A 27596-nucleotide genomic window follows, 5' to 3' on the forward strand; every position below is an offset into this window, starting at 1 on the left:
TGATTTGGGATCTTAGTAAAGCACCCATCTGTTTCTGGTTGAAATTCCAGCCGTCCTGTCGTGTAATGATATCAGTACAGACTGCTGGAGGTGAGTAGCAGTGAGAGTAGGCATGAAGCGGTTCAGATGAATATGATGCTACAGCGTGGCGAAAAAATATCTGTATACCACGTAGATAAGTCCATCATATACAAAATTTATATTGATACAGCTTAGAAGTGGACGAAGAAGAAGTGCTCCGCCATCTCGCTGGTGACGAAGAAGAAGAAGTGTTTCGCCTGCTTGCTGGTGACCGCTCGGCAGACTGAACAGTTCTTGTGTATCTAACGGTGTGCCGTGTAATATTCGTGACAAATCTGGTGGAGGTGCGGGGTACGCTTCCAGACCCGCGTAGGCTACCGACCAATACGGATCTCACCCCAGTTCACCAGCGCCGCGGCCACCGCCTCCGTGGAGCGTCCCCTGAATTTGGACTCCTTCCGGCTGCAACCAGGGCGACGCAACCCCGGCCTTCGGAGGCACCAGCTGCCATGGCAACTGAGACCACGGTCCCGGCGCACATCCTCTGTCATCAGCCACGAACACCCCCGTCGTTTCATGGCGACGTGTTCGAGGACGCCGAGGATTGGCTCGATATCTTCGAACGGGTTGCCCGTTACAACGGCTGGAGTGACAACCGTAAGCTCCACAATGTCTATTTTGCACTTGAAGAGTCGGCTCGGACATGGTTCGAAAACCATGAAGCTTCGTTTACGTCCTGGGAAGCTTTCTGCCGCAATCTTAAAGCCACTTTTCCGAATGCAGACCGTCGAGAGCGAGCAGAAGCTGCGTTACACTCGCGCAACCAGCGCCACAACGAGAGTGTACGCATGTACTGCGAGGACATGACTCGCCTTTTTAAGCGCGCGGATCCCAATATGACAGAATACAAGAAGCTTCGCCACCTCATGCGGGGTGTCAAGCAAGAGCTCTTCGCAGGACTCGTGCGCAGCCCACCAAGCACTGTGGCAGAGTTCCTCACCGAGGCGGCAACTATGGAGAAGACGCGGGAACAGCGAGCCCGCCAGTACAATCGCGACGTCAACACCTTCGGGCCTGATCCCATCTCCATGCCTCCCGGAATCGACGCGGCCTTTCTACGCGAGCTGGTCCGATCTGTCGTCAGAGAGGAACTGCAGGCCTTCCGTACGCCGTCCGAGACGCCATCTTTCACGCCACTGAGCGAAGTCATCCGGGACGATGTGCGCCTGGCAGCACAACAGCACCAGATTTCCGAGGTTCCTCGCCAGCCTGATGCAAGGCCCACGTATGCGTCCGTCCTGCGCCAGGCCCCTGGGTACGACGTCACTGCCGCGGCTACAGCAGTGCTCTCGTCGAGCTCCCCTCGTGGTGACGCTCCGCCAGCCTATCAGCGACCGCGAAAGAGTGAAGTGTGGCGTGCACCGGATCGTCGGCCCCTCTGCTATCACTGTGGCGAGGCGGGTCACCTCTACAGGGCGTGCCCGTACCGCCGCGTGGGCCTGCGTGGTTTCGCGCCGGATGACCCGTGCCCTCAGAACGGGGAACGACCGCAGGAGATAGCATTCCATCTGTCGTCGCGCCAGAACCACATCACGTCAGGCCACCAGGAGGCTCGATCACCGTCGCCGAGACGCTACCGTTCTCCAAGCCCCCGTCAAGCCGCAGGCTACTCCGGACGCCGTTCTCCTAGTCCACGCCGGGAAAACTGATTCCAGCGGCCTCTGGAGGCAAGGCCGCTGATGCCGGGACTTGTGAAGATCCTCCTGCGCCACTACCACGCGACGATGTTTCTCCGGGAGCGATTAGCGACAGCATCCGACGCGCTACCTCCGATTTGTGCGTCAAAATTGACGGAATCGACGTGACCGCTTTGCTGGATACTGGTGCCGACTATTCTGTCATGTGCCTGGCCCTTGCCTTACAACTGAAGAAAGTATTGACGGGGTGGTCGGGGCCTAGCATTCGCACTGCTGGGGGTCACCTGATTATCCCCGCCGGCAGGTGCACAGCTCGTGTCGATATCCGTGGTTTTGTGTACGTCGGCGAATTTGTAGTCCTCCGTGAGTGTTCGAGGGACTTGATCCTCGGTCTCGACTTTCTCCACATGAACGGTGCTGTCATTGACCTGCGCGAAGCACGGGTCACGTTCTCGACTAAACGGGCCGTGGCGCGCACTGACACAGACGACTCACGCTTCACTGCTCTGCGACTTGTTGACGACGACGTAATGGTGCCACCTAGGTCCTGTGTGCTAGTTCTCGTAAGGAACGATTTATTCCACGACTACGAAGGTGTCGCTGAAAGCCACGTACCCCTGCTGCTCGAGAAGGGAGTAGCCGTCGCTCGCGGGCTCGTCCAACTACAAGATGGTTGTGCTAGTGTGCTCCTTACAAATTTTGCCAACAAATCGCAGCACCTCGCCAAGGGCACGGCTGTCGCCTTCCTGCATGACTTCGCCGTGGTACCTCAAGTGTGCGCCCTGGAGACAAGCCCTCAAGACCAGGCTCCACCATGTCCTGTCCTTCCGTCCGTCAGAATCAATTCGGATTTGGCGCCTGAGCAGAAGGCTCTCCCTCGGCGCTTATAACCGACTTCGCGGATTGTTTTGCCTCAAGCTCCAGGGTCGGTCGTACGCCTGTCGCAAAGCATCGCATCATCACCGACGAGACTACACCACCCGTATGCCAGCGCCCATACCGCGTTTCTTCGACGGAACGCGAAGCCATTAAAAGGCAAGTGGACGAAATGCTCGCCGACGATGTCATTCAACCGTCGACAAGCCCATGGGCATCACCGCTGGTCCTCGTGAGAAAGAAAGACAACACCTTGAGATTTTGTGTTGATTACCGCAAACTGAACAACGTGACCAAAAAGGACGTTTACCCGCTCCCCAGGATTGATGATGCACTCGACAGACTACGTGATGCCAGGTTCTATTCCTCTTTAGATCTTAAAAGCGGCTACTGGCTGATAGAGGTGGACGAGCGAGACCGCGAGAAAACTGCTTTTGTGACGCCTGATGGTCTATACGAATTTAAGGTGCTCCCGTTTGGACTGTGCTCAGCGCCGGCGACTTTCCAGCGCATGATGGACACTGTCTTATCTGGGCTCAAGTGGCAGACGTGCCTCGTATACCTGGACGATGTCGTCATTTTCTCGCCCACCTTCGAGCAACACTTGGAGCGGCTGCGCACAGTGCTCCGGGCGCTCCAATGTGCGCAACTTACGATCAAGCCTGAGAAATGCTATTTCGGTTTTGAGGAGCTTTGTTTCCTCGGCCATGTTGTCAGCGCGCGCGGTGTTCTCCCAGATCCCGACAAGACCGCTGCTGTCTCCAGTTTCCCGCGTCCCACTGACAAAAAGACTCTTCGACGTTTTTTGGGACTGTGCTCTTACTATCGACGATTCGTCCAAGATTTTTCCAAAATAGGTGAACCCTTAACAGCGCTGACAAGAGACGACACACCCTTCTTGTGGGGAAGCGACCAAGAGGATGCTTTCGTGGAGCTCCGACAACGCCTGCAACGTCCACCGATACTCGCCCATTTCGATGACGCCGCAGCAACCGACATACACACTGATGCTAGCAACGTAGGCCTTGGGGCGGTCCTGGTACAGTGGCAGGATGACGCCGAACGAGTCATCGCTTACGCAAGCCGTACACTTTCGCGCTCGGAATGCAACTATTCAACGACTGAGAAAGAGTGTCTTGCGGTAGTCTGGGCCATCAGTGTGTTCCGCCCATACCTTTACGGAAGACCCTTTCGCGTTGTCAGCGATCACCACTCGTTATGCTGGCTGGCCAGCCTAAAAGATCCATCTGGGCGGTTGGCGAGGTGGAGCCTCCGTTTGCAGGAGTACGACGTAACGGTCGTGTACAAGTCGGGGCGGAAGCACCAAGATGCGGATTGTTTATCACGCGCGCCAGTGGACCTGGCTTCCCCGGAAATCACTGAAGACTTCTCTTTCCTTGGTGCTGTTAGCGCAACCGATATGGCGCAGCTTCAAAGGCAGGACCCAGAGTTAGCGCCGCTCATCGCGTACCTGGAAGGCTGCGATGGTCCCCGCGTTCCTCGTGTTTTTCTTCGTGGGCTCAAATCTTTCACTCTGCAGAACAGCGTCCTCTACAAGCGCAACATTGAGAGCAACACCGCAACATTTCTGCTCGTAGTCCCGTCCCAGTTGCGACCTGATATCTTGAGCGCTTGCCACGACGAACCGTCTGCCGGCCACCTGGGGGTCAGTCGTACCTTAGCGAGGATTCGGCAGAGGCACTACTGGCCCAGATTACTTCCATCAGTGCAGACATACGTGAAAACCTGTCGCGACTGCCAGCGCCGTAAGTCTCCTCCCTTAAAACCCGCAGGATTTCTTCATCCCATAGCGCCTCCGAAGACGCCTTTCCAACAAATGGGAATGGACCTACTCGGCCCTTTCCCGAAGTCATCCACTGGAAAACGTTGGATTGCTGTCGCGACGGATTATTTCACGCGGTACGCTGAGACAACGGCGCTTGCAAACGGAACTGCTGTCGAAGTAGCTACGTTTTTTGTACACAACATCGTGCTGCGTCATGGGGCTCCGCCGGTTATCATTACTGACCGTGGAGCTGCTTTCACGCCCCGCTTGACTCAGGCAGTCCTAGATCTGACCCACACCAGCCATAGGCGTACAACAGCCTACCACCCACAGACAAATGGTTTGGTGGAGCGCCTTAACAGAACCCTGGCCGACATTCTCTCCATGTATGTGGATGTGGAGAATAAAACGTGGGACCAAATTCTCCCATACGTAACGTTCGCTTACAATATGGCCCTGCAGGAGACAACGCGGCTCACGCCCTTCCAGCTTGTCTTTGGTCGTCCAGTTGTTACTTCTTTGGATGCCATGTTGCCCGTCGACCCTCAGTGTGACCTAGAGCCAGATCTTGACGTCGCCACTTTCGTTCAGCGGGCTGAAGAAGCACGTCAACTGGCCAGGCAGCGAATACACCGTGAACAGCACGTCGACGCTGACCGCTACAATCTCGGACGGCGATTTGTTACGTACGAACCAGGTGACCGTGTGTGGGTTTGGACACCAGTTCGTCGCCGTGGGTTGTCCGAAAAATTGCTGCGCCGATACTTCGGACCTTACCGAGTTCTTCGCCGCATTAGCGACGTGACGTAAGAAGTTTCACCGACAACCCCAGGCCGCCCATCGCGCAGACCACCGCATCCGGATGTTGTGCACGTCGTTCGTATGAAGCCGTACTACGACCGTCCTGCTGATTGTACTTTGAGTGCCACCGGTTCTGTGTCGTGATAGCTGTGTTTAACTTTCCGTGTCCAACCCATTTTCCCCTCTATGAAAGCGGCCCGCATCGAGGCGATGCTGGAGAGGAGGGAGCAATGATACAGCTTAGAAGTGGACGAAGAAGTGCTCCGCCATCTCGCTGGTGACGAGGAAGAAGAAGTGTTTCGCCTGCTTGCTGGTGACCGCTCGGCAGACTGGAACAGTTCTTGTGTATCTAACGGTGTGCCGTGTAATATTCGTGACAATATAAACTAGAAGCTCAAGGAATAGTGCAACAGTGAACTAGGATCATCAGAAGTTCTCAATGTAAAACTTAATGGGGTCGTGAAATGTTTTACGAAAATTTTGAACGACGTGTGTATTTGGAATTCTGACCCTTAATTCTATAGTACAACAATGTTGGGGACACTCAGTAGATGTTTGAAAACTGATTTATTAAGGTCGCTTAAAGAAAATTCAGAGGGATGTCCGTCCACGCTTTCAAAGGTGATCGCGCCTGTCCGAACTGAGCTGCACTCGCCGCGTCCACTCTGTGTCGACTCGCCTGCTTCCCTCAGGCGCTTGTCTCTTCGTGTCCCTCGGTCCGTTTATTCCCCCCGGTCGCGTGAGGTTTCTGCAATTCCCTTCGGAGTGCGGGAGGCGTCGCGAGGCCCCCACTTTTCTGTGACGAGCCGATGGCTCTGACATGTTTTCCTTTTATATAACATGCAACACGAACGCTTCTGATCGAGAACAAAGTCAGCAACTGGGTAAGAATGGCATTTTAGAAAAAATTTTCCCCATCAATGTGTACCTGCGCCTGGCCGCAGGGACCCTTTAAAAAGAAAGTACTTTTTATTTCGTAGGTTTTTAGTTCGTAGGTATTTCGTTTTCGTTCGGTAGGTTATGATCATTTGAGGACAGTGCAGTGGATCAAAACGTAGGGTGACGTGAAAATGTATGTTTAATTCGGTGAACTGAGCGTAAAATTAAAAGGAGTGCCATATTTCAAGGGCGACTCTCTTCGGCAATAAGTTCCACTTCCTGATACCTGCTATAGACACGTGATAACGCACAGTCTTTGTCAAACGTTTACAGCCCAGGGGGTTTGCTTTAAAGCCTTTTAGAGGGACTCCTGAATCGCTCGTGGCAGCCCTACGCATTGGAGGAGGCAGGACCAGAAATCATCTTACCTTCAGGAAATTTGGAGCGCTGGAGATGCATTACGAACCACACAGTGTGTCTCAGAAGCAAACCTGCTAGGCTGCATACTTTTGACACAGACTACATCAATCTTTTCAAGAATAAACAGACGCGGTATGTAAACAGCATGGGGGGAAAAAGGCCGATAGGAGGGAGATGTAGCGCTCAAAAAATTTCAGCGGCTGTGCTGACACCGAAGCCCTCCTCCCTGGCTAGGCCCCTGGAATGGACTATATCAGGTCGATTCGTGAGTGGCGGTATTGAAGGCTTTTGTGATGAAGGGCAGTATGGTATCCCAGTTCTTATGGTCAGAATCTACATATATGGCAAGCATGTTGCTGAGGGGTCTGTTTATGCCTGGTGAGACCTGAGGGTTCTGTTTATGCCTAGATGATATGGCGTTGACTGCCTGTAGGTAACCGTGCACAAGCTTAGTAGCTCTTCAGCGATGTCTGCCGTGAATTGGCGGCCCCGGTCACTGAGTACCACTCGCGGTGGTCCATGAATCAAGATAACAGACTTCAGAAGGAATACCGACATTGATTCGCGGCAGCGGATTGTAAAACAGCCGTTTCATAAACACGCGTGAAGTCCGGACATACCACGAAGCAGCGATTTGCTATTTCGAGATTTTGAATTTCGATGGAGGCGAAGTTCTAGACGCCTGTGTACTGTGCGATGTCAGTTCACGTTAAAAGAACCCCAGGTGGGCGAATTTTCTGGAGCCCTTCACTACGGCGTCTCTCACAGCCTTAGTCTCTTTGCGACGTTAAACCTCATAAAAAATGAAACCATAAGCCATTTCTATATTTTGGAACAGGTACGAGCAGGTCAAGTCGAACCAGCTCAAACGGACTGCTGGTAGGCGTCACAGGGTGAAATAGGTCAGGTGGAGCGGAGGTAAGGCGTTTGTGGCGCTGACCCTGCGTTTAACTGGCCACATATCGTTCTGGCATAGAGCGAGTTTTCGGACAGTAAAGCCGCAATTGTGCTCGATGGAGCGTCCGAGCCGCTCCCAGACGTCCGGAGGCGGGGTCGTCGTCCATGACAGGCTAAAGAGAAGAGCACGCAGCCGTTGGAACACACAGACCGTCGCGGACACAAAAACGGCCTGCAACTGCGTCGTTGCTCGTGGTAGCAAATACGAGCTGTAGAGCATTATCTTCATCCTGCTCAGCTTTAAACACCTCAACGACAGAAAACTCTGCAACGATGGCTGAGTTGTAAAAGTCCAAACTTTCATTCTCACACTCGGTTGAGGTGCGCGGTATTCGCAAAACGCAGTGTGCATCGGCCTGTCGCCGCCCGCTCTTGTAGACAACATTGAAGTTGAGACGAAATCAGATTGCTTACAGTGAAGAAATAGGATAAGCAGATTTCTCAGTAATTCTTTCAAGTTTAGACACTGAGGGGGCCTCTGATATGTACTCTTGCATTAGAAATATAACGACAAGAAACACAAGAAATATAACGACGAGAAGGCATGACGCACCCAGCTCACCTTGCGTTTGTCCACACCATCTAGAATCCGTAAGAAAAAAGAGAAGTTTTATAAAAATCAAAGCGACAACCCTTCAATAAGCGACTTTTGAATCTGCACAAGCTTCTTCCTGAATAACAAATCAGGCTCTTAAAACTGCAAAAGAAAGTTCTTTGAAACAAAGCTTACCGAATGCGGTAATAATGCAAAAACAAAATGGGAACTTACTGATCAATTCTTAAACGCGAACACCAGTCAAGAATCTGTTAATAACAAACAATCCTGAAATATGAGTTAGCTCTTCACAAACCCTTTCTTATGTCTACTGCATTTTGTGAATTTTTTTTTCCTTTTATCGAAACACTGGAAATCATTCAATTTCCTATTCTACCACGTTCTGTGCAAAACAAGCGCTCAGGATCATCACCTTCTCTGCTTTTACTGAACCTTCGGGAACCTTCCTTCCAGTCATTGCATATCCTGACCCTTGATCAACTGCATAAGATACAGTCCCTAGTTTTTCTTTTGAAATTCATCAATAAATATTCTTGTGCCAACTTTTTCCATGACAATTTGACACATTTTCTTTGCTAAACAATTTGTTATTTCAAAAAACACGGACTAATTATGACAAGCAAAATACACGTTTGTTTTCCACCTCCCCTTGGAACAACTTGCACCCTACCCTGAAATCGAAGAAGCCATTGGAGAAGTTAAAAAAAAAATGAATGCACCACACGCTCGAATCCTCAGAAATTTAATACGTTTTTGGCTTTACAAATTCTGCATCGCATTCATCTGCTGCATATTTGTTTATCTTTTGTTGTTTCTTTCTTTTTTTCGCCCCTCGGATTGCTGTGCATGCGCTGGTATACCGTACTCTGTTCCTGTTGCCATAGGAATCCCTACTTGCGGTTTCGACATGAGGGCCTCCTTCCTGCTGCATCTATGTCCTACAATGAAGTACTGTACCGCAAATCTGAAATAAAAAAAATGTTCCCATAGACGAAAGCCCAGTGCGCGAGATGACGGCAAGTATCTCGAAGATCGACGACAGATCAGAGGGAGTGATGATCAGTCACAGTGGTGAATGGACGGCCATACAGGCGTGATCTCAGCAGGGCGAAGATCAGAGCGAATCATTCTTGTTCGTTAACAGTGCAGTTGTGCCCTGGCTCGCTGAGGGAGCGTCTCGCCTATTCAATAACGGGCTCGCGATCACCGCAGCTTTGAACGAGATGAGCGCTGATGCAAAGACCTCAAGCATGAGTATGAACTTCTGTTGGTACGGAGGACTCGAAATGCCTCCGCCATTTCGAGCCCTTCAGCATGCGAAATGAGGCATCGCACTTGAGAGTCCATTCGAAGAAAACTCTTTCGTGAAAAAGGTAAAATCTCCGTTTCTTTCTCGTCTCGTTCCGCTCTGATGGTTCTAGAGACCGTTCATACCTTGTACTTGCAGAGAAGCCGGCAGCGGTATTCAACAGAAAATACGAGCTCACAACAAATGATTTGCTGAAGCAAACGCTGGCTTTGAACGCAAGCTGCAGTCCGAGTTGAACCTCCCTTCCGTCGTGAAAAGCGACAAGTTAACAAATTAGGAGTAATTTGCGAACCGTTTGGGTTGAAAAACAAAATTTCCCGTCGAGAACTGCTCTCAGGTAGGTGCATCAAGTTACCAGCAAAAAAGCGATAAAGCAATTGAAGATGTTTTAAATAAAGATAAATCGAAATTTTTGCACAATCCGCTGTCCCTCATATTCAGTATCTGATGAAGAGTAAAAATGACGTTGATATCATTTGGGCTGACTGTGCCCTCTATACGATGATACGTACGACGAGTAATATTATTGGGGGGAAGTTACATTATAGGATAAAATGCACATATCACTGGTATGAAAGCGCGTGTTGTTTCCAGCGTATTAAGGCGAAAGCCAATAATGCCACATACTGTCGTTACCAGACGCGTCGGCAGGCGTGTTGACAGACGCGTCGACAGACGCGTCAGAACCCGTGTCGACAGACGCGTCGGCACCAGTGTCGGCAGATTTGTCTGCGTTTCGGCGTCATTGCTTAAAAAGAAACAACGCCGAGGGTGAGGACCGAACCAGGGCCTTTGGCATTTGCAGCGGAGACGCTACCACTCCGCCACGAAGGCTCAAGGTTCGAGCAAGAATAAAGGCGCATCAAGTGAATGCATGGGTTTCATAAATAAAATAAAATGACAAAAGTCAAGAAAAGGAAAAGTAAGAAATAAAAATAAGAATATAAATAAAAATAAAAACAAAATAAAAACAAGGTATGAAAATAAAAACAATAAAGATAAGAAAAGGAGCAAAAATAAAAAATTAAAAAACCGAAATATGAAAAATAAAAAGTTAAATAGAAATAAAGAGTGCTCCAGGAAGCGCTTTCGCCTTGCAGCACTTTAGAGAGCCAAAGTGCCCCCTGAACTTTTAGGTTTCTTTTTTTTTTGAAAAGATACTTTTTTATTTATTTATTAGTACCTCAAAGGCCCACTAGGGGCATTACATGAGGGGTGGGCATACATATCATTGAAAAAAAAAAGAGTGATGAATGATTTGAAGTATTCCAGGCCAGGAAGGATGAAAGCTTCAGCGGGGAGGTTGTTCCAGTCTCTTGCGGTCTGGGCGAAGAATGATTTTAGGTGCGCAGAAGTAGATGCTCGAGGTGTATGAACGGCTTTCGGATGATTGATGCGAAGTGAAAGGCGGTATGCAGGGGTGATAACGGATTGGCTGAAATGCGAATGATAAAACTTGTGGAAAAGGCAGAGTCTGGCTATTTTTCGACGGGATTCAAGGCTGGGGAGGTTAGCTTTTGTTTTCAATGCTGTTACGCTCGTATGATATGAGTAATCAGAATATACGAATCTTATCGCGCGGCTCTGGACGCACTCAAGACGCACTCTGGACGTTTCGTTCCATGTCTAGAGATAAAATGTCCACTGCGTTAGAAGGGACAGCACACTGCATGCAAGTGGTGGGAGAGAGAATTCCAGTCTCTGCATGCCGACCGAATGCGAAACCTACCACTCGAAATGTAGTCTTCTCCTAACCAGCAATAGCTCACATGAACCTCCATATTCTGTCATGTTGCCTTGCAGACAAATTACAATCCCCTCATTAGTTCCAGTATTAGCAAAGCTACATTGAATAAAAGACAGAGCGAAACAATATTGTTATGACCTCTCCTTGATAAACCTTTGAATTCACTTTCGCTTCGATTTTTCCTTTTGGCTGCTGACCGTCGATCACGGCGAACTCTATCCGAAGTTTATTCTGGTTGAAAGCTCAGCGAACAAAAAAAAAAAACGAAGCTGACAAGTCGAACAGCCACTGTGCAGTCCAGCGTCGGGTCCTTTCGATTCGAAGTAATTAAGTCGCCGTTTTAGCGCTGCATCGTGTCTGCAGCGCTGCGCCTTAGCGCACGTCTGACGCGGCGTCGGAATCTCATGTCGCCTCCATCGTCTGCTTTCAAAGCGCCCACTGTGTATTGTCGCGCATCCTCGAGTCCTATCCTAGCGCCGCATGTTGAGGCGGAAGCCTTTAATGCCTCATCGTTGTAAGCAGGAGCTGTCGACAGAAATGTCACACTTTTCAATTGGTCGAAACGGTCGTGACGTCACCGTGCGCGAATTTCAAACGAGGCCAATTGTACTTTGCTAGTAACCATGCAGGCAATTAAAGGGATCGTATAGTGATGCTCCAAGTGGGACTGAATATAGTTAATTGCTAATTACCCAATTAGCCTAATTAACCCTTCTAGTCAGGCGAGATAAATAAATAAAACCGAGTAGGAAATTGGTCGAGATCGGGAATCGAACGCCGGTCTCTGGAGTGCGAGACGAGCGTGCTAACCACTCCTCCATGCCAGTTCGATGGTTTGGAATGAACAGAGGCGCGTCTAGTGAATACGGTGTCTTCGTTCACCCCCATCTTCCTCCTTTCCCGTTTCGGCGAGGTTTAGGTGTCCACCCAGATATGCGAGACAGATACATTTCCTTTCCTCAAAAATCCATTTGCCTAGGAGCAAGGCGTAGAACCGAACGGGCAATTGCGTTCTATGGGCTCCCTGGCAGCGTTGTAAGACGCTGTCGCGTTTCACTCAGAGGCAAAGCCTAACATCTTAACAACGCCTCAGTGTCACAAGCAGCAACACCACGCTAAGGCTTTCTCCTCACCGCACTTTAGGTCAACAAAGTGCCCCCCTGAGTTTTTCGACGGTAAGGTGGGCGGGGCTCAAAAAGGTCAGGAGGTTTTGAGGCTATGTGCTGTGGAAGCAGGGGTTCACCGTGCTGCAGAAAATCCCACATTATCAGCATCGAATGTCTGATATTAGAGTAAATATTGTTGTCTGAGATAAAAATACGTAGTTACTTCATCGTTACATGCCACCACCATCGTGACACACCTGCGCACCGTATGAGACACGCATGGAAAAAAAATTAATGACATCATCAATATATCAGGTGTTCGTCGTATACGTACCATGTCATTAATGTATAAAATGAATAAAACGGGACCAAGCATTGCTCCCTGTGGCACACCATACTGTATTAGCTCGGAAGTTGATGCAAAGTTGCGAATGTTTACAAACTTACCGAGGTTTTGCAAATAACTTTTAGCTAAGTAAAGCGGCAATATGCTAATCCGTGTAGTTATTAAGTTTATTCTAAAATTTGTCATGTTTAATCGAATCAAATACTTTCCTAAAACCTAAAAATATGCCTACCATGTAAAGCTGATTTTTGATATTCATTACTATTTATTCTTTAATACCCAGCAACGCTGTTTCCCCTGATTTTCTTTCTGAAAAACCATACTGCTGTTTCGCTATTTTGTCTTTCTTTGATACGAAGCTGTAAAGTTCCCTAATGATTATGCACTCAGCAATAGCTGAAAACACGGGCAACATAGAGATAGGTCTGTAGTTTGCGAGAACATTCTTAGATCCACCCTTATGCATTGAACAGACGCGAGTAATTTTAATCTTGTCTGGGAATACATCGGTTTAATGGCTGTCGCTCCGTGCCATAATGCCAGGCCTGATGGGATGTTTTTTTATAGCGACAGTCATGGGACGCAGGAGATGGCAATCCATTGGATCAAAACTGATCTGGTAGCTACGGTGGTTAGTCTGATGCTGACTGTGGCTTTCTTCTACGGACTGAAGAGCTGGAAAGAAAGCAGGGAACGAACAATTAGTTATGCGTGGAGCCGGCCGCTGCCTACCGCTGCCGCTCTGTCCAATCTTATCAATCTTGACCCTACTTCTCTTTCATATCTGCATACAGGACTCAGTGACGGTAAATGAAGTCCGCACTGTATTTACTACCTGTCAGATATTGAATGCCAGCGACACCAGCTGTCAGATGCCAGCAACACCAGATGAAACTGTACTACTAAGCCTAAGCACCTACGCCCATGCAGCAAGAGATGGCATCCTATGCGTTCCACAGGGAACTGTTGGCATGCCAGCCAGATGAACTCAGCAGGATTGTTTGTTTCCGACAGCAATTTTCATATCAGACATTTGAGGTGCATAAAGTAGGATTTGTTGGAGCCTCGAGAACCAAGGAGCGCTCCTTGGCCTCGAGGCCAAGGAGCGAGTGACAACCTATAAAGAAATCACTACGCACTTCAAGAAAGAAAGACAGATCTTCCCAGAACCACATAAATCTCTGAGTAAAACACAACGACTCAGTTGGCGGCAGCTCTAAGCAGACACTTTCTTTAATCGATACATGTACTCTATGTGGTTCCCGGAGCAGTACAGCCCCGTCTGTTCTCTCTGTGGGCACCAAAAGGCAGACACACCGCACATCCTATACTCATGTACTCAAGACAAGCAACCGCAGAGTCTGCAGCTCTCTACCCAATCTCAGTGGGAGGTCGCGCTGCTCAACTCGGACCCGGAGGTTCAACTTCGGGTCACAGAGCGAGCCGAAGAGGTCGCCGAACGGCATCGTCGGTCGGCCACCTGGCGTTCGGCCTAGAAGAGGAGCCCACCGCGGGGCGGGGAACAACACCCCAATCCGCGCCTAAGACCTCTTCTTTAATAAAGTTTACCTCCCCCTCCTACTAACCATGCAACCAATTAAAGGGATTGTATAGTGATGCTCCAAGTAAGTTTGACTGAGTTCAGTTAATTGCTTACTTAACCAATTAATCTAATTACCCTTCTAAGTCAGACCAGATAAATAAATAAAACCGAGTAAGAAATTGGCCGAGCTTGGGAATCGAATCCCGGTCTGCGGTGTGCGAGTCGAGCGCGCTACCACTCCGCCATGCCAGTTTTTTTTTTTCTTCAACATGGTATTTATTACATTGATTTAATGTTCTATGTACATGAACTATATACAAGCCATTATGAAAACAGTGGTAAACAATACATCATGAAGAGACCATGCACTAGAAAAGGGGCAATGCAGAGCACATCACTAATAGTGAGTGCCACTCCGGTTCGTACTCAGTCTGGGCATAAACGTCTCTTAGATGAACAACCATTCGACTGAAGTGATCCTTTGTAGACACAACAGGTTCACAGTGTCTGTCCATCATGCGGGTTTTCCAGAGGCTGTGCAGTCCAAACAGAAAGAACATGTCCAGGGGTTCATCAACAAATGGCAGCGCAGTGAGATAGCGAACAGAATGTGGAGTCAGATGAATTCTTTTTTTAAATGTGCGTTGCAGGATATCCCAGAAGAGTACTGCATCTTTGCAACTGATGACACAATGCTCAATTGTTCCTGGTTCATCACAAAGGCGGCAATTAACGGTAGACACAAAATGCCCTTTTTCTCTAACCATGTTCGAACGGGCAACGTACCGGTGTGCAACTTAAGGAAAAAGGTCTTTGTACACGGCGAGACTGGCATCTTACGTGCTCTTTTGAGTACGTTATGCCCCGGTAAACCAAAATACAGAGAGCGGTACATGGGCGGAGGGAAGAGCATACTAATCAAATCCTTATACAACTTTTTCCTCGACACGTAAAAAAGGAACTCAGGAGAAAAACGAACAAGTAGGAAACGGACAGCAAAATACACCTCTTGCATTATGCCCCACAAACACGGACGGTCACAAACATTGGAAGACACAATGAGTTTGGGTAAAACATGAAGTAAATTTGTTTGCAGGAATGAACGTACTATTGGGTGTTGTTGTGCCGGCAATTTCCTCGCTGGCGTCCCAGAACCCTCCTCGCAGCGCCGCCCCTCCTCCTCCTGTTTTTCTCCCTTCTCTTTTTTTTCTTTCACGGCTGTTGCGCTCTTCGGTCTATTCCTCCGGCGAGTCTGCCTCCGCGCACCGCCGCCGCGAATCTGCGCGTCTTCTGGACCGCGCCCTGGTCAGCGCGCCTCTCAATGTGCTGACGCATGAGCACGTAGGTGGTGGTGGAAACGTTTATTGCCAATGATGTAAATCGTAGGGGCGCCTGGTTTGCCGCAAAAGTTTGCATGATGACGAGAATTGGTCTGGGTATCGGGCATGCAGCAGTATAGGGTATTGAGCAGTCCGGGTTTGTAGTTGTCGCCAATGTGCAGCCTGCGCTATGGTGAGGGACGGAGCAGGGGGTGCGTATTTCCTTCATTTGTCTCGGTAATACGAGAGAATATCACGGAAGGAGACCAGGTAGTGCGCGGGCCGCGGGCGAACGGACCGTCGTGTGAATTGCCCTTTAACGCCATTTTAAGTACGTGCGCAGTCGCCTTCTTTGAGCGAGGAACGTGCCGGCCACACAAATGGCTCGAAGGGCAACGCGAAAATCGCGAGCCGGCCGTCCTAGAAGCTCGCCAGGAGCAGAACAGCTGTGAAAGAAAATACGAGCAGAATCGCTTTATTAAGGCGAAATCCTTTAATGCCTCATACTGTCGTGAGCAGGGAATGCTGGCAAGTGTGTTCGAGTTCCGGCGAAGAAAAAAAAAACTTTATTGAGACTGGGAATCGAACCAGGGCTTTTGGCACTTCAAGGGTAGTCGCTGCCATTCCGTCACGAACACGGTTTGAGCAAGAATAAAGGCAGATCTAGTGAAGGCACGGGTTTCGTGAGTGAAATAAAACAAATAAAAAAATGCAAATATGAAAAGAAACAAAATAATAAAGGAATTAAACTATAAAGCATGAAAAATATTAAAAAAACACAGACAGCGCGGTCCAGAAGACGCGCAGATTCGCGGTGCGCGGAGGCAGACTCGCCGGAGGAATAGACCGAAGAGCGCAACAGCTGTGAAAGAAAAAAAGAGGAGGAGGAGGATAGCGGAGGAGGAGGGGCGGCGCTGCGAGGAGGGTTCTCGGACGCCAGTGAGGAAATTGCCGTTGTGCCTTTGGGGCATCCCACCGCTGCCACCAATGTTGTGACTTTGGGCATCCCACCGCTGCCACCAATGTTATGCCATAGAGGTGGTCCTGTTGCGCTCGCCACCCGTTTCGTGACTGAGTGTTGCCAGCTCTCTTAGCGGTAGCGAAGACTCCGAGTCAGGCGTCGGTGAGACTAAGAAAATGCATTATACATTATGTACAGGGCATAATATAGTTCAACATCGGCACGGGGGCCGAGAGCTGTACAACGCGACTGTTCTCGCACAGCGACGATCAGCGAGACACCAGCACGTCACACCATCCGACTCCATTCGTGAGCAGCACTCGACTCACGGTGGGCCGGTCACTCGGTCACTCCGGTAGTTGTAGCTGCTATCCAAGCGGCAGCGGTGGGACTTATATAGCCTGAGGAACGGCGGCCCCTCAGAACTGGCCAATCCAAAGGCAGCACTCGACGGCAGTCCGAAAGGACCAACCAGCGACCGCGCCGGCCACCCGCTTCAAATTTTGCCGCGCGCGGTGACGCCCCGGGGAAAGGGAAACTGGCGCCTCGTAGTCTGGCACCCAGCGACGTGTCCAGGCACGCTGCTCGCCGATGCTTCTCCTTAAGACCCCGCTGACTTACGGCGCAGCATCGTGGCTTGTCAAGGGAGCGTTAGGGCGCGTTGCCTTGCGGCGCAGCACCAGGGCTTGTCAAAGGGACGTTCGCAGCAGAAAGTTTGCGGCCTGCAGATTTGGAATCCGGGCGGGTTTCCCGGCATAACAGCACCCCCGCCATCAGATAAGGCGCCGGGAAGACGAGCTGCTTCCACGTGGCTCGGATGCCTGGCGCTCATCTTCGTTAGGCTCTTCTTCCAAGTTCACGTCCAGGTAACTTCACGAGCACCAGGTCCCACTCGCAGGCCAGGAGCTCTGTTCACCTCGTTGTCGCCAAGGCACCTCGACCAGCTTCGCTGAGGTCGTTCCGATTCCCTTTGCTTCTCGCCACTGGTCATGGTTGGTCGTTCTGCAGACTACCAAACCGACCGGCAAAAGGCAACACCCAATAAGAGCAAGTGCCCTCCGTCTCCCGTCAAACACCAGACAAAGCCATAATCCAAATCAATGTAACTAAATTGCGGTCCCCATTTTTCTTTCCCGCTGCAACAAGAGGCATGCGTACGATCTGGTACACAAGGTTCAAACAACCATTTTGCAAAGTATCCACACACCAAAATAGCAGGAGAACTTAATAATCAGCAATAATAATGAAAATCATCTTGGTCCCCTTGAAATCATTTGGACCGAAAACACACTACTGAGGAAGCAAATGAGGTCATTCATTTTTGCCCCTTTCTTCCATTGAACATGATAGTTTGTCGCAAAGTAAGAGAAGGTAAGTAACGAGGAGGTCACTGAAATAAGCGAGGCCTAAAATGCACGACTTAGAGCATCGGCGTTCGCGTTCAACCTTCCCTTATAGCGGACAACGAGATTGTGCTGCTGGAGGGTCATGCTCCACCTCAGCAAACGACCGCTTTTAGACTAAATGTTAACCAGGCTAGAGGGAAATGGTCCGTTTCCACAACGAACTCAGAACCGGAGACACAACAAGCCAGCTTCTGAACTGCCCACACAAGGCAGGCGCACCATCTCTCCTCTGCCTCTTCCCTAAAACTTAGTTTGCAACTCAAATACAAAATTGGTCGTTCATGACCACTAGCATCTTCTTGGCATAGCACCGCTCCCATTCCGCGATCGCTCGCGTAACATTCAAAGATGAAACCTTTCGGAAAGTCTGGTGCCGTTAGAACCGGCTTATGGCTCAAGGCTTGTTTCATTTGGAACGCATTCTCTTCCTTCGAGTCCCACGTCACCTTAACGGGCTCCGATTTTCGAAGCGCGTCTGTTAGCGGGCTGGCACGGTCAGAGTAGTCTCTCACATAGTGTTGGTAATATCCAGCTAAACCTAAAAAAGCCCTTATATCCGTCTTAGTGGTTGGCCGGGGATAGTTTACAATAGCGGCTACCTTGATGTCGGAAGGTCGACGCCGGCCGCGCCCCACCACATGGCCCAAATAAGTCACTTCACCGCAACCTAGGTGACATTTAGCTGGTTTCACAGTGAGGCCTGCCTCTTTCAACCTGTATAATACGACTCGCAAGTGCTCGAGATGTTCTTCCCAAGTGTCCGAAAAGATGGCAACATCGTCGAGGTATGGCAATGCAAACTCGCCCAAACCATGAAGCACTCTGCCCATCAGGCTAGAGAAACAATACGGCCCGTTTCTAAGTCCGAAGCTCAAATTTTGGTTTGCCTCCATCTTTCCTTTTACATCTGAGTGAATGACCAAAAAAACAAACACTAAATACAGGAAAGATGTATTCTTAGAATCCACACACTTCAGCCGCGCCCTGCGCGGTCGCGGTCGGACGGCCGCTCGACCAGCCTCCCCTTCACAGAACCTGAGGGATTGATTAGTCACGCCTCTCCGCGACATGCATCCAAAGCCTAGGCAGCTCTTGGAAGGCCGAAAGCGAGAGGGGCGCTTCCTCCTTTCTCGGTCCCAGTCATGTCGTTTCCCTTTCTGACTAGCGCGTGCACTGTGGCGCTCTTTTGTGTGGCGACCGCGCACCCTTCTCTGGAGTCCATCACGCCCGTCCCGAATCCTAGGAATTCTACTGCGGTGCTTCCACAGCGGCGTAGTACGCTTTAGACCAGGCTGCGCCTGGTGAGCCGGCTTTCCGTTTACGCGACCCCTGCGAACTCTTGGGCTCCAAGGTGACAATTTCGGGCTCTTACGCACATTGCCGGCCCTCGATCGTACAAATTTCTTCCGCACTTTTCCCTTTTTAGCGCAACCATTCACATTGGTTTTTCTTCTACGCCGCCGCTTTTTGGGAACTGCCCTAGCGGATCTGTTGTGCGATTCTCCGGTTATTTCGGTGCCCTCATCCTTCAAGCTACCAGCCTTCGTCTGACCAGCAAAATCTGGTCTTGAAGAATTCATGCACTCGTCCCGAGCAAGACTTTCCTCGCGCAGCCACAGAACCTGCGCTTTTCTAGCAGTGTCAGGCGACGGTTCACCTGACGAACCGTTCGGTGCTGTTTCCTTTGAGCACAATAGCTCGTTTTCCGGCAGTCTATCACAAGACGCTGGAGTTTGACCTTCACTAAGCTGATCTTTGTCTCGATGCAGCGCTGAACAGCATTCCTCGCCTACAATCGAACTCTCAGTTGGCGCTATCGGTGCGCCACTGCCCGTCGCGAACTCAGAGCGACCTGTCTCAATTTCCGCAGAGAACAGCTGCTCGCTCTCCTGTGGTCTACATCTTGGCGCTACGCCTTCATCTTTCAGGATCGCAGCGGTAATCTCTGTAGCATCGCACTTTACAACGAACGCCGCGCTCTGGCTTGGCGCTTCAGCGTCACCGTCATGTGACTCACAGCCAGGCTCTGGGCCGCAGATTAGAGCCTCAATGCGATTACCCTCGCACACAAGCTCAAATTTCTCGAGGTATCTATCCATATCCTCGCCGACAACCATGGGCGGCAGTTGGTCGCTTATTCTTGGACCGTTAGAGGGAACTGTCGTAGAAGCAAGAATAGGCGCTGGCGGGGTTTCGAGGAGCTCCAGCTCCATCATTGTTACCTCGTGCTGTCTAAGCGCCTGGCGCTCCCGCCTCTCCTCTTCCTTTTTCTCCTCGCGACGTTCCTTTTCCCTCTTTTCCTCCCGCTCACGCCGTTCAATGACATCAGCCCAGGCCTCTTCGGCTTCCTCAGCCGTCACGTCCTCAGTTCTCATGACCTCAAGGATCGCATTCTTTCTTTTTGCTGGGCCCAAATCTATGCCCAACTCCTCACAAATTTGGAGAAGTTCTTTGACCTTGTAACCCTCCATCGTTCACAATGGCCTCTTGCTGTTTGCCCTTTTAGAAAATACTTGCCGTACACTACTATATCACTGCTAGTTAGACACGCGCAAGCATTTCTCACACTGCCTTGTTTACCCCTTCAGCATCCCTTGGTTTTCAAAACACTCTTCCTAGGCTTGAAACACACAAGGTTAACACAATGCTACACCAATTTTCTCTAAGCTACCATAACCTGTGTTAGAGAAAGTCTGGCGTTTCAGGAAAACTTCAGGCACTCACCGCGCCGAGGTAGCTGATGTCGGTCGATCCCATAGCTGCCATCCAATGTTGTGCCTTTGGGGCATCCCACCGCTGCCACCAATGTTGTGACTTTGGGCATCCCACCGCTGCCACCAATGTTGTGCCATAGAGGTGGTCCCGTTGCGCTCGCCACCAGTTTCGTGACTGAGCGTTGCCAGCTCTCTTAGCGGTAGCGAAGACTCCGAGTCAGGCGTCGGTGAGACTAAGAAAATGCTTTATACATTATGTACAGGGCATAATATACACTCTTAGAACTAAAGGAGCGGACCTGGCCCATTGCCTCTTCTATTGCCCGGCTGCTCAGCAGTCGGGTTCCTTCCCCCCACCCTCTCTATCCATCACCACCTGGCTCGACTGGCTTGGCGCTGAAGGGGAAGAAGAACAGCGGCTTCTGGTCGCCCAGGCGGTCGAAATGCTCGGCCTATAAATTTTGGTCGAATAAAAGTCTTTTACTACTACTACTACTACTACTACTACAACTAAAGGAGTGCAGAGGAGTGCCCAGAACACACTTTGAAGGAGTATTCGCTTGTCCCATATTCCACTCCTTTTTCCAGAATAAAATTACTCCCTCTGGACAAAGAGTGATCCAACACCTACTCAAGGAGTACTGTACTACTCCTGCAATAGAGTACAGGCACTCCTCCGAGGGAGTAAAGCTACCACATTGAAACAGCATCCTACTACACTTTCAGGTAGAGTTCCAGGACTCCGTTTGTTAGAGTGACTATACTCCTTCAAGGAGTATCAGCCCAGATCTTATTTTACTCCTTCAAAAGGAGTTTCACGTGTTTTCAATGTATCCTACTAATTTTCTTATTTCACATATTCTTCAGAGCAAGTTGGTCATATGTTTTGCAGGATCCACCTGCGCTACATCTACAAAAGAGTAATGAGCAAAAGGGATTATAATCTTTGAGTAGAATAATTTTTGCTCATACAACTACTTTATGGCTACACTACAGTTTGCACATTAGTATGGTGCTCTGTCTGCGTTGGGAATAACAATGGTTCAAGAAATAATGACACAAATGTACAACACTGATAACTTTTATTTCTCAAGTCATTGCTGTGATTGCTGTGGCTGCCCAAAACACGCTCGGGAGGCGCTCGCTAGGATCAAGCCCCATTAGTGTCTCAAGAAGCAGAAAAGCGCGCTTTGTTTTTGGGGTGTACTTGACATTAAATGCCAAGAACACTGCCAAAAGCAAAGTAAACCCATCTACCAAATCCACCGCAGTGAGCTGTAAGCGCTCAAAAGAAACTAAGATGCTGGATGATGCCGTAGCTTGCTCGGCTGAGTGAAGGAGCTTTGGCTATGCGTGCATTTCTCCGGGTGCCTGCAAACATGAATGAAAATAATGCAAGTAAGAGTCAATTCCAATGCCCTTTTCATACTATCCTGCATATAACCCCATGGAAAAAAGAAAGAATACAACTAGAATGTACTGATCGTGTGTGTCATGTCGCCACTAGTGTGTACCTATATGTGACCAAGTGCAGACACCTTTCATTGCAAACCTTCATTCAGAGCTACAATTTTATGAAGCCCGATACAATTATCACTATGCTAGTCCTTTCAAAAGCTGTGTGCATGTAAAACAAGCACATATTTACCAAATGAAAATTTTAACATGAGCAAGCTCTTCTGCAAGTATCATGATCAGCCTGACTACACCCACTGCAAGGCAAAGGCCTCTCCCATGTTCTCCAATTAACCCTGTCCTTCGCCAGCTATGTCCGCCGTGTTCCTGCAAACCTCCGCCTATGGAACTTTTTGCTGCTTCCTGCTACGCTTGCCTTCTCTTGGAATCCACTCCGTTACCCTTAAGGACCAGCGATTATCTTGCCTTCGTCTTACATGCCCTACCCAAGCACCCTTTTTTCTCCTGATTTCGACTAGGATGTCTTCAACCCGCGTTTGTTCCCTCACCCACTCCGCCCGCTTCCGATCTCTTAACGTTACGCCTATCATTTTTATTTCCATAGCTCGTTGCGTTGTCCTTAACTTAAGCTGCACCCTCTTCGTTAGCCTCCACGTTTCTGCCCCATAGGTGAATACCGGTAGGATACAGCTGTTGTATACTTTTCACTTGAGGGGTATTGAAAAACTGCCATTCATGATCTGAGAGAACCTGCCATATGCACTCCACCCCAATCATATTCCTCTAGTTATTACCCTTCATGATCCGGATCAGCGGTCACTACCTGCTCTGGCAGAAAGTACTTATTGACCTGCTCTAAGTAAATGTATTCCCTTATCACTTCCGGTCATTTCTAAAACCACACCTATTGTGCTTGACGGTTTCTTGTCACATAATACATTGTGCAGTTTAAAATATAAGGTAACCTTGAATCGGGAAAACACTTAAACCAATGACAGTTTTCTTGCTGAAGAGAAATGGCTGTTGCAATTCCTGTTTCTCAGATACCATTAACTGAATTTCATGCTCTAAAATAGTGAAGGAAAAATTCAAAATTTTTCATCTCAAAGAGGCAGAAAACAAATTTCAGTTTGGTTTGGGTTGGTTTATGGGGTTTAACGTCCCAAAGCGACCCAGGCTATGAGAGACGCCGTAGTGAAGGGCTCCGGAAATTTCGACCACCTGGGGTTCTTTAACGTGCACTGACATCGCACAGTACACGGGCCTCTAGAATTTCTCCTCCAAAGAAATTCCAGCCGCCGCGGCCGGGATCGAACCCGCGTCTTTTGGGTCAGCAGCCGAGTAAATTTCAGTTGCACATTTTTTTTTGTTTTAATGATGCATAAGGCATTACTATGCACGGATAACCACACAGTATTCGCCTATGACTGCTAAATAATTTGTAATTAAATATCTTCTCTCTCCTGCTTCACTTTTAAAAACTGAGCAATGGCAATGGCATCAAAGGTCAGCATAAGCCAGGGGAGGCATGAGGAAAACTGCAATATAATTGCGGCTTCGTCATTCATTGTGATTCCGACTCTTAAGGCAGGCTGGCTTTAGCATTGTAACTAATTAAAATGATGAAGTAGCGATATCGTAGCTTTTTTGTGCCTTCCATAACCTATACTGAACATTGATGTCATAGCAGTTGCTATGCTATTGAAACAGGGAAGAAAAGAAATCTGGTTGTAATTATTTAGCGATTGGAGACGAATACTATGCAACAATTCTATGTATACGAATGCCCAGCACGTCGATACAAAGAACACACATAACCAAACATTTGGTGTTTATACTCATTTAAGGTAATACTACTTCCCACGCAAGAACACGACAGCCATGTGTAAACTTTTTGCTTTCATAGTAATAAAATCTATCCAACGACAAGTTAGGCGCAGCATGTCTGCTCTTTATAAATATGCAATACTGACAATGTTTGACACTAGCATTTGGCATGAACGAGATAACTGTGATTACTTCGTACATTACGTGCCAGTCCATACTATTATGCACAATTTAGATTTGCAAATGTAATGTGTAATTCTCTATGACTGCCACGTTAGTGCACTGCAAACCAATGAAGTTGTCTTGCATTTGCAATGTTCTCACTACTTTTATGCAACACTGATCACTTCAGTATATCTGCATCGTTCTGTTAGACGGCCACGGGATAACTAGAATTAAGGCTATTTTATGTGATGGAAACCATTGACTGGACAACAAAGAAGAAAAGCCTCAACTACTGTCCTGGTGCTGGGACGTCTAATAAGAGCTCAGAAAGACTCGGTTTCAATACGCCAGACCCTCCGCATAACATTACCCTGTGCGAAAGTACCCCACCCCACCCTAGCTTAATTTCTGTCCACATGCACCAAGGCTCACTGCACCTGTTATAAATATTGCCCTAAATATTGCAATCAAGCTGCCCGTGTATGCATAGGCTAGCTGTGCATGGAGAAAGAAAGAAGTGGTGAGAAATGTTTGACACCAAAAACAGAAAAAAAGGCAGCCTGTTTCTCAGAAACAGCTAAGAGCATGAAATGGTGTGTCCAAAAAGATTAGGCTGCTTTGTACTTATTTATGACAACGAGAACTGTCAGAGCAGCGCTTTCAAAAATTCAGGAGCTTTGTGCACAAACGTAGCTTCCGTATGCACGTCTTGCAGCACCAACGCTTCCGAATTGAAACGACCGATGAATATGCACAGGAAAAAGCAAATAGAGAGCGCTTGAATTTAAAAGAAAAGCTACCTTGCACAATCAGAAATTTCGCGACAGAACCTTCCAAACAGTGACGTGTACTGGTTGCGGTATACCGAATATATACCTAGAAAATAAGTGTGCGCTTTGTTAACGAGCGGGATTCTGTGGCGGCAATGCTACAGCTCCAATTCCGAAAACCTAACGCTGCAAAAATTGAGTTTTCAAAATACGTGCGAATGCACGATACACTTTTGCACGCATTTAGAACTTTCAGTTGTGAAACACAGACAACGAATCTTGTGTATGCGTCTTCCTTGGCTGGTAAAAAAATTCTTCTATAAGTCTCCAGTTTGCCTGTGTACTCCACAAATTCTAGGATCCCTGTCCGCTACATGTCAAATTTCACTGAAGCGAAAGTAATACAACCGACAGCTGATGATCTGCTAGGGCAACAGGATTTCAAAAGTTTGAGAAGGGCAGTGGGAGTCCAATCTAGGTGGAGTAGTGAAATTTGACTAGTAACAGACAGGGATCCTCCAATCTGTGGAGGAAACCGGCAAATTGGAGACTTACGGAGGAATTTTTTTACCCGCCAAGGAACACGCATACACAAGAGAGAACCACAGAGGACTACGGCTTTTACCAGCCCTTGTCCTGTGCGGTTCTCTCTTGTGTATGTGTCTTTTTTGGCTGGTAAAAAAATTCTTCCATAAGTCTCCAATTTGCCTGTGTCCTCAACAAACTGCAGGATCCCTGTCCACTACTAGTCAAATATTTCAACTCCACCTGGCTTGGACTCCCACCGCCCTTCTCTGTGGAGAAAGGGTGACAGCAGCTGGCAAAGGACAACGTTAACTGCAGATCAACTGGGGAAGCATTATCCTGCACTGATTTTGACGGCAGGTTCACAAGACAAACAAAACCAACTCGAGGAGCGGGGTGCACATCATGCGACTGAATGTCAATGGCCAGTGAAAATGGCACCAGCACTGTGGAATGCACATGCAGAAAACCAGATGCATTTTTTTGTCAACTTTGAGTAGCAGTCTACTGCACTTTTAAAGAGCAAAGCTCTCAAGTATGGCAACACTGGCACTTTTTGTTTTACTGGGGTGAGGGTCGTCGTGAGGGTTGAAGTCCATATTTCTTTTCGATCCACTGTGTTAATTGCGAGCTATGTTTACCTAATAGGGGCTGGGCATCTAACATCACCGTTATTTCTTTGCAGCAGTTAAAACAATACAGCATACAGCATGCTTAACGAATTTTTGGGAGCAGCATGCTTTTACCCTTCTACTATTTGTTGCTACTGCATCAGTTTGGCGTTGACAAAAGATCTGTAATAAGGAGTAATTACTCATTGACATCCACTCGAGCACAGCCAAATGGCTACAAAGGAAAGCTATACAGCTTTCACAGAAACTTCGTAGTTAAAGAAAGATTCGTCCTGGTCCGGTGTTCGAACTCAGAACTACCACTTCACTGGAGCAGTCGCTCTACCAATTTGTCCAACCTGGACGGCAAGCTTATGGTAGGGCGAGAGCGAAGTGATCAATAATTCGAGTGGGAACTGTGTTGGTCCAATGTTTTAGGACCCCTAAAACATTGGACAAACTCAGTTCCCGCTTCATGTTACCTCTAAAACATTGGACAAACTGAGTTCCCGCTTCATGTTACAATACTGAGTCACATTTTGGTCTATACACCAGAAATACCGGTAAAGCATCATGATAGAACACAATGTTTTTTTAAAGGGATAAAGGAATATGTTCGCCCTTTCAGAGGGCACATATGCATAAGAGGCAACATGTGTGAAATAGTCACTGCACCTGAAGCAGTGTAAACTCCATTATGTTAACAGCAGCAGTCAAAAGCTTCATGAGCGACTATTTCATACAGATCATGCAATTACATTCATGTAATTCAGGATCAGATTCATGTAATTATACAGGGAGGTACTGCTGCTAAGTGCACGTAGAGCTCTGCATGCATTTCTAAACCCGGCTGTGAGCCTATGTCTACGAAATTTTTCTAAATAGGCAGGTAAGGTATGCATCACTGGAAAACAATACCTACCACAAACAGCTGAGGAGAGATAGCACAGCCAAAAGCTGGAAGCACGAATGGCCCAGTAGATACTGGCAGCTGGCAACTGCAAATAAATATGTCAGAGCAACTGTTGTCAGTGGCCGTAACAATGTCATGCATGACAAGAGAAGAAATTGTCTACTGCTTCATAAATTAGAATAAGGTATTAACATAGGAACACAAAAAGCAATGAGATGGCCCATGACAAAAGAAATGAACAGATTGTATGTGATGCACCGATATACATTTTTTCAGTATATTTACATGACTGTCACAACCGCATAGAAAGATGAGCATTCTGGAATACCACTATTTTTATGCATGATGAAAAGAGCGTAACTATTCGAATATAGCATGCACAGGATTTAATTATTACTACTAGGGTGCTTTGGAGCAGCACCGAAGGTATTTTTAAATTGAACGTAGCGATCAGTAGACCCGTCTGCTTTGCACAAATGACGAGAGGATGGAAAAGGCATGCATTCATTAGCAAGAAGCACGATATCTCACATCACAGCATGAAACGAAAATTGGTATTGCATTTAACAAATCTGCACAGAAATAAAAACTGCCTAGTGGCAATGCAAGTAAGAGCAAGGGAAAAAAATACCGAAGAAAACTGGTGAGTGTGGTGCAGAGAGGTCTGTGGGTAGGGTCTCGTGCCTGGGAATAGTTCCGAGCGCGGAGAACCGCCGGCAGCACAGCTGGTGGCAGTCAACCAAGAATAAATAAGAGAAAGTGAAAATCAATAACAAACCATCACCGATATAGCGAGCGACTTGAAAGCGGGCCGCACAAACGAGGGATATAGCAAAAAGCTTGAAATCCTAAATAAGTGCGCAGTTGCATCCCAAACAGTTCTCAAAATCTGAAGGCGAGGAAGCATCGACACCTACACCTCAGG

At 48.3% G+C, this 27596-nt stretch overlaps 1 long non-coding RNA gene across 1 annotated transcript; it reads right to left on the reverse strand.

Moving 5' to 3' along the window:
* Positions 1–20971: 20971 nt before the first annotated feature.
* Positions 20972–27445, reverse strand: LOC149339005 (uncharacterized). Its single transcript, XR_016283774.1, has 3 exons — positions 27303–27445; positions 26681–26756; positions 20972–21815 (listed from the first exon to the last, which is right to left on the reverse strand). It is a non-coding gene; the product is annotated as an uncharacterized LOC149339005 (long non-coding RNA).
* Between the last annotated feature and the right edge of the window lie 151 nt (positions 27446–27596).

This window comes from Amblyomma mixtum, chromosome 6 (assembly GCF_055824585.1).
Source record: "Amblyomma mixtum isolate Tamu chromosome 6, ASM5582458v1, whole genome shotgun sequence".
NCBI classification, from domain to species: Eukaryota; Metazoa; Arthropoda; class Arachnida; order Ixodida; family Ixodidae; genus Amblyomma; species Amblyomma mixtum.